The sequence below is a fragment of the Canis lupus genome, chromosome 6, assembly GCF_011100685.1.
Source record: "Canis lupus familiaris isolate Mischka breed German Shepherd chromosome 6, alternate assembly UU_Cfam_GSD_1.0, whole genome shotgun sequence".
Classification (NCBI taxonomy): Eukaryota; Metazoa; Chordata; class Mammalia; order Carnivora; family Canidae; genus Canis; species Canis lupus.
Genome location: NC_049227.1, coordinates 72,571,595 through 72,587,579, shown reverse-complemented (window position 1 = coordinate 72,587,579; position 15,985 = coordinate 72,571,595). Strand labels below are relative to the sequence as shown.

Sequence of the window (15,985 nt, the reverse complement as noted above, 5' to 3'; positions counted from 1 at the left end):
CAAGTTTGGGCCATGAAAACTGAGGCTCTTCTCCTGTACTTTGTATAGGGGACACATAAAGTAATAATACTAAGATCAGCAAAATAATAGACACATCACATCATGGCTAATAAAATTCTATAAAATAGTTTAGATGTTTTAATTTTAATTCTGAAGGTATCAGAAAGTGTCCATTTTGGCTTATAAAAGAACATCAGTATCTCTTCTAAAAGTGCCATAAATAAGACAGCAGCTGGCAGATTTATTGTTGATCTATGTTTAATTTAAACTTGTTTTTGGAATATAGGAAAAGTGGTGAAAGGAAACTGACAGCTTTGAAGAGATATATGGTCTAAAACTCTGTACTACATCACTCATTTTAAATTAAGACTTGATATTATTCTTTCTGAAACACATCAGACATGGAAAGAGACAGAGTGTGGTCCTGTTCTTTAGAGGGGCAAAACACAGACATAAAGAACCTCTTAAATTTTTGATTTTGTGAAACATGTCAAATTACTTGTCACCATAAATGTAATAGCTTCTAACCTGAGGTGTGCTGACTATGTGTTTGGATGCTTACTGGTTTTTACACCTTTATGACAAAACATTGAGGTTTATTTTATGCTTAGATAATTTATCAATATATATGTGTGTAATCCTGTTTATCTTGCTATTTTGTCGGGTTGCTAGTGTGAGCCCAATATTTTACAAAGTTATATATCAAATAAGTAGACTTTAGCAATTTCAAGAGACATTTTTTGATACAGTAGATTTCTGTACCAAGAGTATGTCATTGGATAAACTCTTAGGAAGTAAAATATAACACAGATTAAGCTATCTGTGAAAACGTTTTTTTGAGTGTTTTTAATACGCCAGTCATTTTCTAAGCACTTTACATTGATTATCTCTTTATATTCTCATAATAACCCCACAAGATAGGTGATATTATTATCCTCATTGTATAGATGAGAAACTGAGTCACTTTATTAGATATGGGAACATTCAAGATGGGAGAAGTAGTTTAAAAAACATCATGATATATGTGTGGAAATACAAGCAATTCTGTCCAAACTTTGAAGTTTAAAATAAAGGGATTTTGAAAGATGCCAGAAAGGGAAGTAGTGGTTCTTTTATGGTGAAATTTATATGTCATTTATAGAGTGGAAATCCAATATTTTTTATATTGTATTAAGTTGAATTATTTACTGGCACCAACATATGTTAAGTTAAATATGTACCAAATGACATTTAAAGAAAAATCTAGGGTGCTTGGGTGGCTCAGGGGGTAAGCAAGGCCTGGCTCCATGCTCAGCGGGGAGTCTGCTTCTTCCTCTCCCTCTGCCCTTCCCCCTGGTTCATGTGCATGCTCTCTCTCTCTCTCTCTCAAATTAAAAACAAAACAAAACAAAACTTCTTAAAGACCTAATTCTTTTTCTTCACACTCAAAAAGTATCCAAACTCTCTAATTTTATAACTTGCAATTCTATCTGTTTCCATTTTGAATTTACTCTATGACTGCAGAACTATCTTCTTTGCCTTATCAATTCTGTGGACCGGATTAAATTGATCTGTCATAATGTACAAGATACAGAAATCTGAACAACCCCTTGGACATCTAGGGATATGGTAAGAAAGAGAAACATCTCTGAAAAGACTACTTGGCCAGAGATGCATTAAATCTAGACTGTATACCTAAAGACTTGTTTTTTTTGTGTCTATGAAAAAAAAAATGACTTTTAAAAAACCTAACACATTCACAAAGCCATATATTTTACAGTGTATTTAAATAGCTATATCATATCTCAGCTTTATAAGAGTTTTCTTTAAACATAACTCATACCTGCCCTGCAGCCAATGTTTGTTACTGTTCCTCATAGAAACTCCATGAGTGGAATTACAGAATTATCATTCAGTATTAGAGGTGAAGATTGAAGTATATAAATGATTCGCCAGACAGCAAAGTGAAAGTCAGGGAGAGTGCCTAGAGAAGAATATAGAGCCCTGGAATCTTAAACTGAAAGCTTTGGTGTTCTAGGTTTAGTAAAGATCGTATTTCTACTAAGGTGCTGGAAGAGAATTGAGCATGATAATTCACTACTCCTGTTCCAGTTTCTAGCAGACGTCAGTCATGAGCCAGTATACCTATTGATTAAAAGAGTAAGTATGCTCTGGAGTCAAGAAAATTTAGGTTTAAATCTCAATTTTTTTAAAAAGATTTTACTTATTTATTCATGAGAGACTCACACTCACAGAGAGAGCAGCAGAGACACAGGCAGAGGGAGAACAAGGCTCCACGCAGGGAGCCCGATGTGTGGGACTCGATCCCAGGACTCACGGATCCTGCCCTGGGCTGAAGGCAGGCGTCCCGGTTTAAATCTCAGTTGTGCTGTTCACTACGTAGTTGGCACCGCGGTGGGGTGGGTTGGTTATCTCTTACCCTAAATTTCTTTCTAACATAATCATTATAACAGAATTTACTTTTTATGTTGTTGGGAGGGATAAATGTAGCTGAAGAGCCCAGTACCGAGACTCGTATTGATTTATGCAGGTTCTGTGTCCTTTATTCATCATAAATATGCTGATAATGTGTGATTGTACCTTTTACGGAAATGTATACAGGAATTCTGTTTAAGATAAGACTATCTATAAAATCCATACACATTCTCTTTGTTTTGTCTTGTGTTTGGTAAGAACCTTTAACATGAAATCTATCCTCCTAACAAATTTTGAAGTATACAAAACTGTACTTTAGTTATGGGCAGTATATTGTATAGCAGGCTTCTAGAATTTATTCAGCTAGCACAACTGAAACTTTATACCCGCTGAACAACTCCCTATTTCCCCCACCTAACAGCCTCCAACAACCACTATTGTATTCCCTACCTAAAAAGGTTTGACTGTTTTAGTTACCTCACATAAAAGGAATTATGCAGTATTTGTCCTTCCGTGACACTTATTTCACGTAGCATAATGTCCTCCACGTTCATGAATCCTGTTACAAATGGCAAAATTTTTTTAAGGCTAAATAAATTTTACCGTATTCATTACCACATTTTCTTTGTCTATTCATTTCTCGATGGACACTTGGGTTGTTTCCATGTGTTGGCTATTGTAAATAATGCTGCAATAAACATGGGAGTGCTGATATCTCTTTGAGATCCTGATTTTAATTATTTTGAAATATCCAGAAGTGTTTGCTGGATCATTTGGTGTTTACCTTTTTAATATTTGTTTTGAGGAATGTCCATAATGTTTTGCGTAACTGCTATACCATTTTACATTTCTGCCAACAGTGTATAGAGGTTCCTATTTTTTTTTCACAACCTCACCAGCACCTTTTAAAATAAATAATAGCTTATCCTAACAGGTGTGAGATGATATCTTATGATCTTGATTTGTATTACCTGATAATGATATTGTGCATATTTTCATATTCATGTTGGCTGTATATATATATGTCTTCTTTGGAGAAATGTCTGTTCAAGTCCTTTGCCCATTTTTAATATAGACTGCTTGTTTTCTTTGCTGAGTTGGATGAGTTCCTTATATTTTGGAAATTAGTCCCTTATCAGACATATGGTTTGCAAATATTTTCTCCCATTCTGTAGATCGTCTTTTCATTTTGTTGATTGTTTCTTTTGCCATGCAGAAACTTTTTAGTTTGATGTATGCCCACTTGTCTCTTTTTGCTATTGCTGTCTGTGCTTCTGGTGTCATACTCAGGAAACTCTAAGAGGTGTTGGATAAGTCCATTACCTTGATCATGGGGATGATATCACGTGTGTTTGCATGTGGAACATTCAATATATACAGCTCTTTGTAAATTATAAGAACATAAAAATCAATGGCATCAGTCACATTAAATGTTCATTTACAGAGGGAGTCTAACAAAAGGAGAGTTCAAATTCATAGATCAGTTACAAGTCCCAGAAAAAGACTTGAGTGCAGAAAATTGACCCATTGTGTCCTAGGAGATGAAGCTTCTGGACGACCCTAGTGTGGCAGAGTTGCTCACCCAAATCTATGTACTCTTCTCCTTCCTGTTGCTCAGAAAGACTGCATTTCCCAGTGTTGCTTGCATTTTGGCTTGGCCTCACAACTGAACACTCAATGAAAGCGAGGGACACCATTTTCCAAGTGTGGCCTCCAAAACCCTCCACAGCTCTTCCTTCCTGTACTTTTCTTCTTTCTCATTGACTGGAATGAAGCCATCTCTCAGAGGAATCTTAGAAAACATTTGGTGAAAGTAGCAGAAATTTCTAAATAACTGTGTGGAAGAAGGCTCCATATCAACTTGTTTACCTAATGATGGCTAGTAAATGAGCAAGAAATGAACTTCTCCAGGGTCTGAAACATAAACTTCTGGGCCCATTTATTGCAGCAGTGACTATTACTGTATTATAGCTGTTAATTATAATGATGTAGTATATTATATGAGATATATATGAGATATAATGAAAATTGTGGTGTACTGAAGTAGGCTATCAGATATCCCTTTTTGTGTGCCTCCACAAGAGGAGGAGGTATGGAAAGAGGATTGGGAAGTGGGAAAGAGAAAGAAAGCAGGGACTATATCTCTGAATTTTTTTTTAAGTCAAATCTTCAACTTTGACAATGAGTCTCAGGCTGACTACAAGTGGTTAGATGCTCTTTAAAACCAATTAAAATGGGGCTCCTGGGTGGCTCAGTTGGTTAAGTGTCTGCCTTCAGCTCTGGTCATGACCTCAGGGTCCTGGGATCGAGCCCCGTGTCGGGCTCCCTGCTCAGTGGGGAGTCTGCTTCTTCCTCTCCCTCTGCTGCTCCCCCAGCTCCTGCTCTCTGTTGTTATCTCTCTCTCTCTCTCTCTCTCTCTCTCTCTCAAATAAATAAATTAAATCTTAAAAAAAATAAATAAATAAAACCAATTAAAGTGAAAGCCCTGTAGAAGCCTATTGCAGGACTCACAAGCAGCCGACTCACACTGACGTGAAGGATCAGGATGTTTATTGGACCATACCTTCAGGATCAACACCAATAGGGAAGGGGAGGAAGCAGGACCCAGCTGGGGAGAAATTGGACTGTGATGTAGTCTCGATAAAAGCTCAGTCAATCCCACAGAGAGCTCCAAAACTGGGATTGACCTTTGAGAGCTTTCCAAGTTGGAATGAGGAGGCTGGGCTTTTATACTGGCAGAATAACTGGTCATTAGATTCTGGTGGCAGGGCTGCTCTTGTTAGCCAAGGGAAACCTCCAGAGAGGCAGATAGCTGAGGGCTGTGCTGTTAGCCTGGCAGTACTCTTGGCAGCTTAGGTAATGCATTGTTCAGACATTAGAAAGCCCTGTTATCTTAAGCAATCAGGACCCAGATTTAATTGGTTAATTGGAAAAACATTGGTAGAAGAGAGAACTCATATTAAAAATACACACCAAGTTGAATATTTTGTCTTAATCTGACATATAAATGCACATTTATTCATCACACTTTGAAAATGAGGCCAAAGTTTTTCTTTAAATGAAAGTTGCCAGGTTGGCATTCAGAAACCAAGTTCTTGCTTATATAATACTTGTAATGAATCAGATACAACTTATTGCTTTAGTGTCTTTTGAATAAAGTAAGAATTTACAGACACATGCAAAGTAATCTGAATATAGAATAGATACATTTTTACTACTTTTTTCTACTTTTATTTCATTATTTTTTATTAACACATAAAAATTATATACATAAAATAACAAGACAACTAACATTATCAATTTGGGGGTGAAATATGACTGAATTTTGGACAGCATAGAGTTTAAATCAGAAGTGAAGTTCTGAAAAGATGCTTACCAGCTGCAGATGTTTGAGCAATATGTCACCAAGTCTCTGTTTTGCTACTTTGGAAGCAGTCATTTTGCTAGAGGCCAAGTGGGCTCCCACTGCAGGTCCTGCCATGCAGATTTTTTTTTCAGCTTTATTAAGGTATTATTGACAAATAAAAATTGTATGTTTACATTGCACATGATGTTTTGAATGTACATATGCATTGTTTACATGATCACCACACTCAAGCTAATTAACACGTTCATCACCTAACATACTTAAAATTCTCTTTGTGGTGAAAATTACTTGAGATCTACACTTTTAGCACATTTCAAGTGTATAATACGTTATTATTAACTATAGTCATCATGCTGCAACATTACGTGTCCAAAACGTATTCATCACCTCGCCAAGCCAAGAGTTTTCACTCCCTGAACAACATCTTCCCATTTCCTCCGATGCCTCAGCCCCCGTAACCACCACTCCACCCTTTGGTACTTTGGGTTCAATTTTTTTTAAGTTCATGTATAAGTGAGATCATGCAATATTTGTCTTTCTGTGCCTGGCCTAATTCACTTAGCAGAGTGTCTTCTAGGTGCACGCATGTTGTCACAAATGGCAGGATTTCCTTTTTTTTTTTTTTTTTCTTTAAGGCTGAATAATATTTCATTACATATGTAAATATCATATTTCATATATCGGTTGATAAGCACTGTTGTCTCTGTATCTTAGCTACTGTGAATAACACTGCAGTGAACTGGGAGTGCAGATACCAGTTTGAGAGCGACTATTTCCTTTGGCTGGAAACCCATATGTGAGCTTGCTGGATCATCTGATAGTTACATTTTTAATTTTATGGGGAAACTCCATACTGTTTTCTGTAATTGCTATTCCAGTTTACATTCTCACCAATAGTGTACAAGAACTCCCCTTTCTCTATATCCCTGCCAGCACTTGCTTTTTTGACTTTTGGTAGTAGCCATACTAACAGGCGTTAGGTAATATCTCACTGTAATTTTTATTTGAGTTTTTCTTACGATTAGTGATATCAAGCATCTTTTACGCACATGTTGGCTATTTGTGTGTCTTCTTTATAAAATTGTATGTTTAGGTCCTTTGCCTATTTTCGAATTGACTTATTTAAGGGCTCCCAGGTAGCTAAGTGGTTGAGCATCTGCTTTTGAGCTCAGGTCCTGATCCTGGGGTCATGGCATTGAGTCCCTATCAGGCTCCCTGCATGGAGCCTGCTTCTCCCTCTGCCTATGTCTCTGCCTCTCTCTCTGTGTCTCTCATGAATAAATAAATGAAATAAAATAAATAATAAAACAAATTGACTTTTTAGATATTTTGCTATTTAGTTGTATGAGTTATATATTTTAGATATTAATCTCTTATGAGATATATGTTTTGATGATACTATCTCCCATTCCATAACTGCCTTTACATTTTGTTGTTTCTTTTGTTATGCAAAAACTTTTAAATTTCATATAACCCCCCTCATTTATTTTTGCTTTTGTTCTTTGGTGTTTTGGTGTCAAATCCAAAAAAGAAAAAGAAAAAAAAAATCATTGCCAAGAACATTGTCAAGGTGGTCTTCCCCTATGTTTTCTTCTAGGAATTTTATGGTTTTTAGGTCTTACATTTAAGTCTTTAATCCGTTTTCAGTTGATTTTTGTGTGTAATATAAAGTAAATATCCAATTTTTCCCTAGTTTTCCCAACATCATTTATTGAAGAAGCTATCCTTCTCAGATTGTATATTCTTGGCAACTTTGTCAAAGATTAGTTGAATACATATGCATGGGTTTATTTCTGGGCTCTTTCTTCTGTTCCAATGGTCTAAATATCTGTTTTTAAACTAGTACCATATGTTTTGATTTTTATCACTTTGTAATATAATTTGAAATCAGTACATGTGATGCCTCCAACTTTATTCTTCTTGCTCACGATTACTTTAGGGACTGGGCTCTTTTTTTTAATTTTTAATTTTTTATTCCAGTATAATTAACATATAGTGTGATACTAGTTTCAGGTGTACAACATCGTGCTTCAATATTTAAAAATCTGAATGGCTTCACAAATTTGCATGTCATCCTTGCACAGGGGCATGCTAATCTTCTCTGTATTATTCCAATTTTAGTATATTTGCTGCTGAAGTGAGTACTATCTGGGATCTTTTGTAGTTTCCATATAAGTTGGGCTTTTTTCTATTTCTGTTGCTTGGAATTTTGATAGGGATTATATTGAATTTGTATACTTATTTGGGTAGTATGGACATTTTAAGAACTTTAATTCTTCTAATCCATGAACAGGAGATATCTTTGCATTCATTTGTATCTTCAGATTTTTGTACAACTGACTTCTGCATGTTGATTTTGTATCACGCATCTCTATTGAATTATTTATTTTTTTCTAACAGATTTTAGGATTTTCTAGATAAGATTATGTCATCTACAAGGAGAGACAATTTTACTTCTTTCTCTCTGATTTGGATGCCCTTTATTTATTTATTTTTCTTGCTAAATTTCTCTGGTGGGACTTCCACTATTACATGGAACAGAAGTGGCCATAGTAGGCATCCTCGTCTTATTGTCTTGTTTCCTGTTTTCATACAGGAAAAACCTGGAGCCCTTCACCATTGAGGATGATGTTAGGTGTAAACTTGTCATGTATAGCCTTTATTATGTTGAGATGCAGTCCCTCACTATGTAAATACTAAGGGATTTATAGGGAAGGGACACTAAATTTTGTCAGATGTGTTTTCTACATGAACTGATAGGATCATCTGAATTTTGTCCTTTATTTTGTTAATGTGGTGTATCATATTCATGGATTTGTGTATGTTGAACCATTCTTGCATCTAAGCCATAAATCCCACTATGATGATTTTAGCATGCTATTGAATCAGACTTTCAAGTGTTTTGCTGAGGACTTTTGCATGTATATTCATTTGGGATATTGGCTATAATTTTCTTTTCTTTTAATGTCCTTATCTGTTTTGGTATCAGGGTAATGTTTGCCTTATAATATTAGTTTAGAAATCTTCCCTCTTTTGCTTTTTGGAAGAGTTTGAGAAGGGTTGGTATTAATTCTTTGAATATTCAATAGAAGTTCACCAGTGAAGCAATCTGATCCTGGACTTTCATTTATTGGGAGGCTTTAATTATGATTCCATTCTTTTCATTATTGGTCCATTCTGATTTTCTATTTCTTCAATATTCAGTCTTGATACATTGCATATTCTTAGGAATTTATTTATTTATCCAATTTGTTGATATGATATATGATATGAAGCATCTTCTCATATTTTTTACATCTGTATATCTTCTTTGGTGAGGTGCTTATTAAGGTCTTCTGCCCATTTTTTTTCTTCTGCCCATTTTTAATTAATTAATTAAAATTTTGTTTTCCTAAATTTAAATTCAGTCAGCCAACATATAGTACATAATTAGTTTCAGATGCTGAGTTCAGTTATTCATCAGTTGCATATGATACCCAGTGCTCATCACATCATGTGCCCTCCTTAATGCCCATCACCCAGTTACCCCATCCTCCCACCCACTTCCCCTCCAACTGTCTTCAGTGACAGTGGCTGTTGGTTACCCTGGTGGCCAAAGCTGCTAATGTCCTTTGTAGTGCCAGCCACTGAAGTCCACACCAGCAAACACTATGGGGTCCCCCTCTCTGAAAGCCATGGGAGTCTATGGTGCCCTCAGCTTCAAAAGCTGTCGAGATTCTCAGAGCAAAGGCTGCTGGAGCCCTCTGCAGTGCAGAACACTGGAGACCGGATGATCCCAGGGTGGCTCAGTGGTTTAGCGCCTGCCTTAGGCCCAGGCTGTGGTCCTGGAGTCCCGGGATTGAGTCCTGCATCGGGCTCCCTGCATGGAGCCTGCTTCTCTCTCTGCCTTTCTCTCTCTCTCTCTGTGTCTCTCATAAATAAATAAATAAATAAATAAATAAATAAATAAATATCTTTAAACAAACAAACAAACAAACAAAAAACACTGGAGACCAGGGTGGCATTCTCTGTAGGGCTGATACTGATAGCCTTTAACCTACTTTGCTTCTAGGTTCTTAACTGAACTCTTGGGCCCTTCCAGGGCTATTTTCCTTCATGCTCTTTGGGCTTTGTGGGGTTTTCGTTGTTTTTTTATTGATTTTATTGATTTTATTAGGGGGGTTGGGGAAGCAGGAAGACAAAACTTGGTATCTCCTACTCTACCATCTTGCTGATACCATTCCCAGATGCTCCTTCCCTAAACTAATTCTGAGTAACTTCTAAGGAGATAGCTGACTCATGTAGCATCATGAAAAATCAACTCTCCTTTCTAGCCCATACATATCTGCCATGCCTCCTATTTGAATTTTGTGATGTGATCCATCTTATTCCCTTAGCTTCAGGGATGGGGCATCTCCTAGCTAGAGGATAAAAGGTAGCCAAGTGTAGAGTCTCTACCACTTTCCTGTACTTTCTATTGTTACTTACAAACAAAACAGGTCAAACTTTTAGGACAACTTTGAATCACTTCATCCCCTGCTAAACATTATATCTTTTCAGGATAGAGATTTCAAATTGTAGATTAGTTTATTGTTGGCTAAAGTCTTTTTTTTTTTTTTCCTGTAATTAATCTCCAGGTACAAGATTCATTGTCTTTGAACTATGCTATACAGTAATAAATTTAGAGCTATTTGATATTCAAAAACATAACTTTTAATCATTGTTCTTCTTTCACAAATGTGGAGCAATTTAGGAGTTATACTGAATTATTCTAATAAGTTTTCAGTTCTTATAACTAGATAAATTAATTCAGAAGTTGTAGGCTTCTAGCTGTCAGGGAAAAAAATCTATCACATACACAGTGAAGGTTTCTTTCTTTTTTTTTTTTTTTTTTCTTTTTTTAAATTATTACTTAATTAGTTTCCTTCACAGTAAAAAAAAATAAATAAAAAATAAAAAAGTCATTAGTCCAATTATAAGTCCCCTTGGTTCCAGTGAACTAGGAGTAGATATGTTATACCCCTTAGTTTTTCTATGAAAATAGCTAAAAATATATTAACATAGGATATAATACCTAACACATGACAAAAGTAGATGCAAGCCCTTCATTCCATAATAAGCTCCCAGGGGACATTTTATGAAGGTATCAAGGGCAATAAATTCTTTTTAATATAATTAGGAAAATTCTGTTATCTGGATAAAATTGAGATTTCTTTATCCTATAAATGGGAGTGAGTCTTGCCACGGATCTGAAAATGAAATTTTGGTCTCTTTGTTTAAGCATCTCCTCTGAATAGTGAAATGTTGTGCACAGAAAATTCCCTGCTTCTTACATTAAGGTATTTGCTAAATGACAAATACAATATATATTGTGTAGGTGTGTGTTGTGAAGGAATTTACAAATTCCACAGCATTCTGACCTATTCATGAGTAATTGAAAGATAAACTATGAATCTTTGCCTCTCTAACTTTATAAAATTAACAGCCTTTGACAGCCTCTGTGATTTCCATTTCATATTGTATGTATTAAGATTGTATGAGTTTTCTGTTCCCTTGCTCTCTTAAAAGATGAACAGCTTTTCTGGGGATACATGATTATTATACTTCTTGTGTTGAGATTTACATATGTTTATTCATTCATTTATTATTATTTTTTAATTTATGAAGCCTATGGCCATAAAAAAGAAGTCAGGAGGGAGATGTAAATACAGAGAGAACTTGTGGAACCTCTCTTTTATAGACTATTAAAAATAGGGTAAATTACCATCAATCTCACTTGTTTTGAGTAGCCATCTGCCTAAGAGGCCAGAAGCTGGAGGTCCTTCTAGCTTCTCAGTGATCACCTATCTTAAGATATACATGTCCTACAGTGTATGGCATTGGCTGGTTTGGATCTAGGGAGACACATTTATGTAAGATACAAGGCTGTCACAGAATTTGTTCATGGACTTGCAGTAGAGGTGAGCTAAGGACAAATAAAACATAAGGAAAAAGAAACAGGGTGTCTCCTACTGAGGTTATTTATGACTGGTCTTCCTGCCATTGCAGGTTTACTAAAAGATGGTGATGAGGTCTTATACATTTTCAATCCAAATAAACATAAGGAATTTAAATTATGTAATGAGGACAGATTCAAATAACAGATCAATTTCTGAATATTCAAGACTCTTTTCTAATTGGCAGCATTCAAGCTAATCCTTATCAAATGGTCTTCTCAGGCCACTTCTGTCTTCTTTATCACCTAGATGGGAGGATTAGAAAAAGAAGAGACCAGGATATTTGGCCACTTCACTGGTTACTGATTAAAAGTTTCTTTCAAATAGGAAAAATGGGGAATGGATGAATATGAGAGTCGGAGATTATTTATTTCCCAGCTTTGCTACTGTCTCCTCTATTATTGTTCCTATTCTCTTTGCCTCAGTTTCTTAGCTTCTGCCTTCCTAGCTTATCCCATTGAACCACCTGAGCTCTCTGGAGGAGAAAACTCAGTTCTACTTTAGGACTACCTAATCTGAATCTAAGCAGATAGTATTCAAATAGCCTCAGGCACATTTCACCTGGTCTCTTCCTATGAAACTGAGTATTTGGACCCTAGAACCTGGTATTTCTATAGCCTTTATATGTTTGGAACTTTTTTTACCTTCCTCTTAGATAGCTCCTATACAGCCTTCTACAGCAATATTCAATACAGGCATTATCTCTTTGGAAAAGTCATTCCCCCAATTCAGTGCCTCATCTTTGCCCCATAACACCCGGTTTATCTCTAGCATGCTCCCTCACTGTGTTGATATCATACTTATTTGTCTCTCACTTTAGACAACAAATTCGTTACATCCAGGACCAGGCATTTGCATTTGTCTCCTAGGCTTGGTGCAGAGTGGACATTAGGTACTTGCAGAGGAATGACTGGCTGACTCAGTCTGAAATTGCCCTGAAGTTCCAATTTTCAGGTCTCTCCTTTTTAGGCTCCTCCTTCCCTATCTTCATCTTGACAGACTTCTTTCTAAGCCTTCAATTCTGGCTTCCAAAGCGTCATTGAGGTTAACTCTTTCCTTGAGGGATAATAATAATCTGCCTGCTGGATTGTATTAGTGCATTAAGGACTCCCAACTACTGAGCTTTCCCCATAAATTCAGCCCCAATAAATGAGTTGCCCATTGGAGCCAGACTTGCTTTGCCTTGAAATGTGGCAACAGGCATGATTCGGGTCCCCCGCCATCTCACTGCCCACACTATCTGGTAGGAAACTGCCCTCTCTACCCCATTGATAGAGTTGATGCTCTAACCTGAAAGCCAAGGAAATGAATATTTATGAAGGATTTTCTTTAATCAGGTCTTTTGCTTATTTTATTATTATACCATTTACTTTAATGATCACATAACTTTATTGAAGAAACTGAGGCTCAAAGAAATGAGCCAATCTGCACTAAATCACACAGTTATTAAATATCAGAGTCTAAATTCTTACCCAAACTGGCGGACTTCAAAAACTGAGCTCTTAATTTTCTGTATAGCCAGAGAGAGACCTACGGAACACTTCCTCAGAGAAGCTGACAGAAGAAACTCCATTGTTTCTCTATATTCTTTAGTATTTCCACTTCTACATTTGGCTTTGTTCTCATTTTTAAGGTTACACCCAAGATTCCTCATCAATAAGACATTTTTTTTTTGAAATTATACTTTCTACTATCTGTTTTTCATCTGTCCTTGGTGAAAGGCTAGAATACTAAGTATCTATTACAGAAGAACTGGAAAAGCAAGAAAAATATCTTTTTTAAAACTTTTCAAGATAAATGTTTTCTTGATCAATTCTGATTAGGACTTATTTTCTGTAGCACTGAAAAATTTGTTTTTAACTCAGTAACAAAAAAAAATTTGTTAAAAATACAACAATGAAAGTATCACTTTTTTTGTTTTGTTTTTTGGTCATTTGTTTCTATCTTATTTGTTGCTGTATCATTTGATTCAGCTACTGTCTTAGGATCTAAAGATTTTCAGTTCCACCTATTGCTTTCTTCCTTGTTCAGAAATTTCTATATTACTGGTTTACTTAAAGGTTGGAGCAGTCAATTTACTTGGACTAGCCATTTATTATATTTTTTTTCATGTGCCCTTTTTATTTTTTATTTTTTATTTATTTTTAACTGGAGTTCAACTTGCCAACATATAGCATAACACCCAGTGCTCATCCCATCAAGTGCCTCCCTCAGTGCTCGTCACTCAGTCACCCCCACCTCCCACCCACCTCCGTTTCCACCACCCCTTGTTCGTTTCCCAGAGTTAGGAGTCTCTCATGTTCTGTCTCCCTTTCTGATATTTCCCAAGATTGCTAGAACTCATACAGCAATTTGGTAGCGTGGCAGGATACAAAATCAATGCCCAGAAATCAGTGGCATTTCTATACACTAACAATGAGACTGAAGAAAGAGAAATTAAGGAGTCAATCCCATTTACAATTGCACCCAAAAGCATAAAATACCTAGGAATAAACCTAACCAAAGAGGTAAAGGATCTATACCCTAAAAACTACAGAACACTTCTGAAAGAAATTGAGGAAGACACAAAGAGATGGAAAATTATTCCATGCTCATGGATTGGCAGAATTAATATTGTGAAAATGTCAGTGCCACCCAGGGCAATTTACACGTTTAATGCAATCCCTATCAAAGTACTATGGACTTTCTTCAGAGAGTTGGAACAAATCATCTTAAGATTTGTGTGGAATCAGAAAAGACCCTGAATAGCCAGGGGAATATTAAAAAAGAAAAACATATCTGGGGGCATCACAATGCCAGATTTCAGGTTGTACTACAAAGCTGTGGTCGGGATCCCTGGGTGGCGCAGCGGTTTGGCGCCTGCCTTTGGCCCAGGGCGCGATCCTGGAGACCCGGGATCGAATCCCACGTCGGGCTCCCGGTGCATGGAGCCTGCTTCTCCCTCTGCCTGTGTCTCTGCCTCTCTCTCTCTCTCTGTGTGACTATCATAAATAAATAAAAAAAAAAAAAAAAAAAAAAAAAAAGCTGTGGTCATCAAGACAGTGTGGTCCTGGCACAAAAACAGACACATAGATCAATGCAACAGAATAGAGAATCCAGAAGTGGACCCTGAAGTTTACGGTCAACTAATATTCGACAAAGGAGGAAAGACTCTCCACTGGAAAAAGGACAGTCTCTTCGATAAATGGTGCTGGGAAAATTGGACATCCGCATGCAGAAGAATGAAATTGGACCATTCTTTTACACCATTTATTATATAATTTGCAGGTCTCAATAACAATAACAAAATACGGAGCCCCTTGTTTAAAAAAAATAGAGATAACTTCAAGATAGCAACAGTAGAGCATTAAAACAAGCATAGGGGCTGTTCTAAGCATGGGATCTTGTGTGCCTGCACATTGTGGTATTTGCCCTAGTTCTCATACAATTTCATAGATATTACTGAAAATATTCTTAGCAGGAAAATTATCAAAATCACAGTTAAATGCAAGATGGAAAGGGAAAAATTCATATATATTCATATATAGTCATATATGAATATTCATATATATATGAATATTATACATTCATATGTATGTATAATATTTACTGTTTTTTCTAATTTGATTAGAATTGAGGGTGGAGAAAGTGTGTTTAATTAAATGATAATAATGACATTCCACAGCCTCTTAAGCTATAGGTTATATGTTGCTAGAGCTTTGGAAAACTATTTGGGTTGTTCATAGTTTATACTTGAGAAATAGGTTAAAGAAAATGAAAACAATTTGAAATTTGTGTTTTAGGTCTCTACTTCATTGCTTGTCCAGTGATGAAAGAATCACAAAATGCCTTCTACTAAACCTGCACTAATTGTGACCAAAACATGGCATATTGAAGGATATTTCTGGAAAGGAGGCAAAGTCATTGGAATTTCTCTGTTATATGAATGTGCATGTACTCCATGATTTGCATACAAATTGTTCATGGAAAGAAATTAGGTTCTGTTTTGATTTAGTAATGGGAATTTGACACATAGTGAAAGAGAGCTCATAACAGCAATTTTGCAAGTGAAGGTGTCTTTACAGAAGAAAAAGTAATCAGAGATAGTGAAGACTCCATTATTGGCCCAGTTTAAATACTATTTCTGAGTGTGGTATTTTAAGACATTATATACTTTCAGCCCAGCAAAGAACCACTAGAGAATGAATAATGTATTTATTGTGTATTTAAAATTTATCAAGTATTCCCA

At 36.1% G+C, this 15,985-nt stretch overlaps 1 protein-coding gene and 1 non-coding gene across 2 annotated transcripts in view; one reads left to right on the top strand and one right to left on the bottom strand.

Moving 5' to 3' along the window:
• The window catches only part of TNNI3K (TNNI3 interacting kinase), a 240,310-nt gene that overhangs the window by 51,952 nt on the left and 172,373 nt on the right, over positions 1-15,985 (top strand). The window lies entirely within an intron of this gene.
• LOC119872459 lies at positions 7,822-7,923 on the bottom strand. Its single transcript, XR_005361529.1, has one exon. It is a non-coding gene; the product is annotated as a U6 spliceosomal RNA (small nuclear RNA).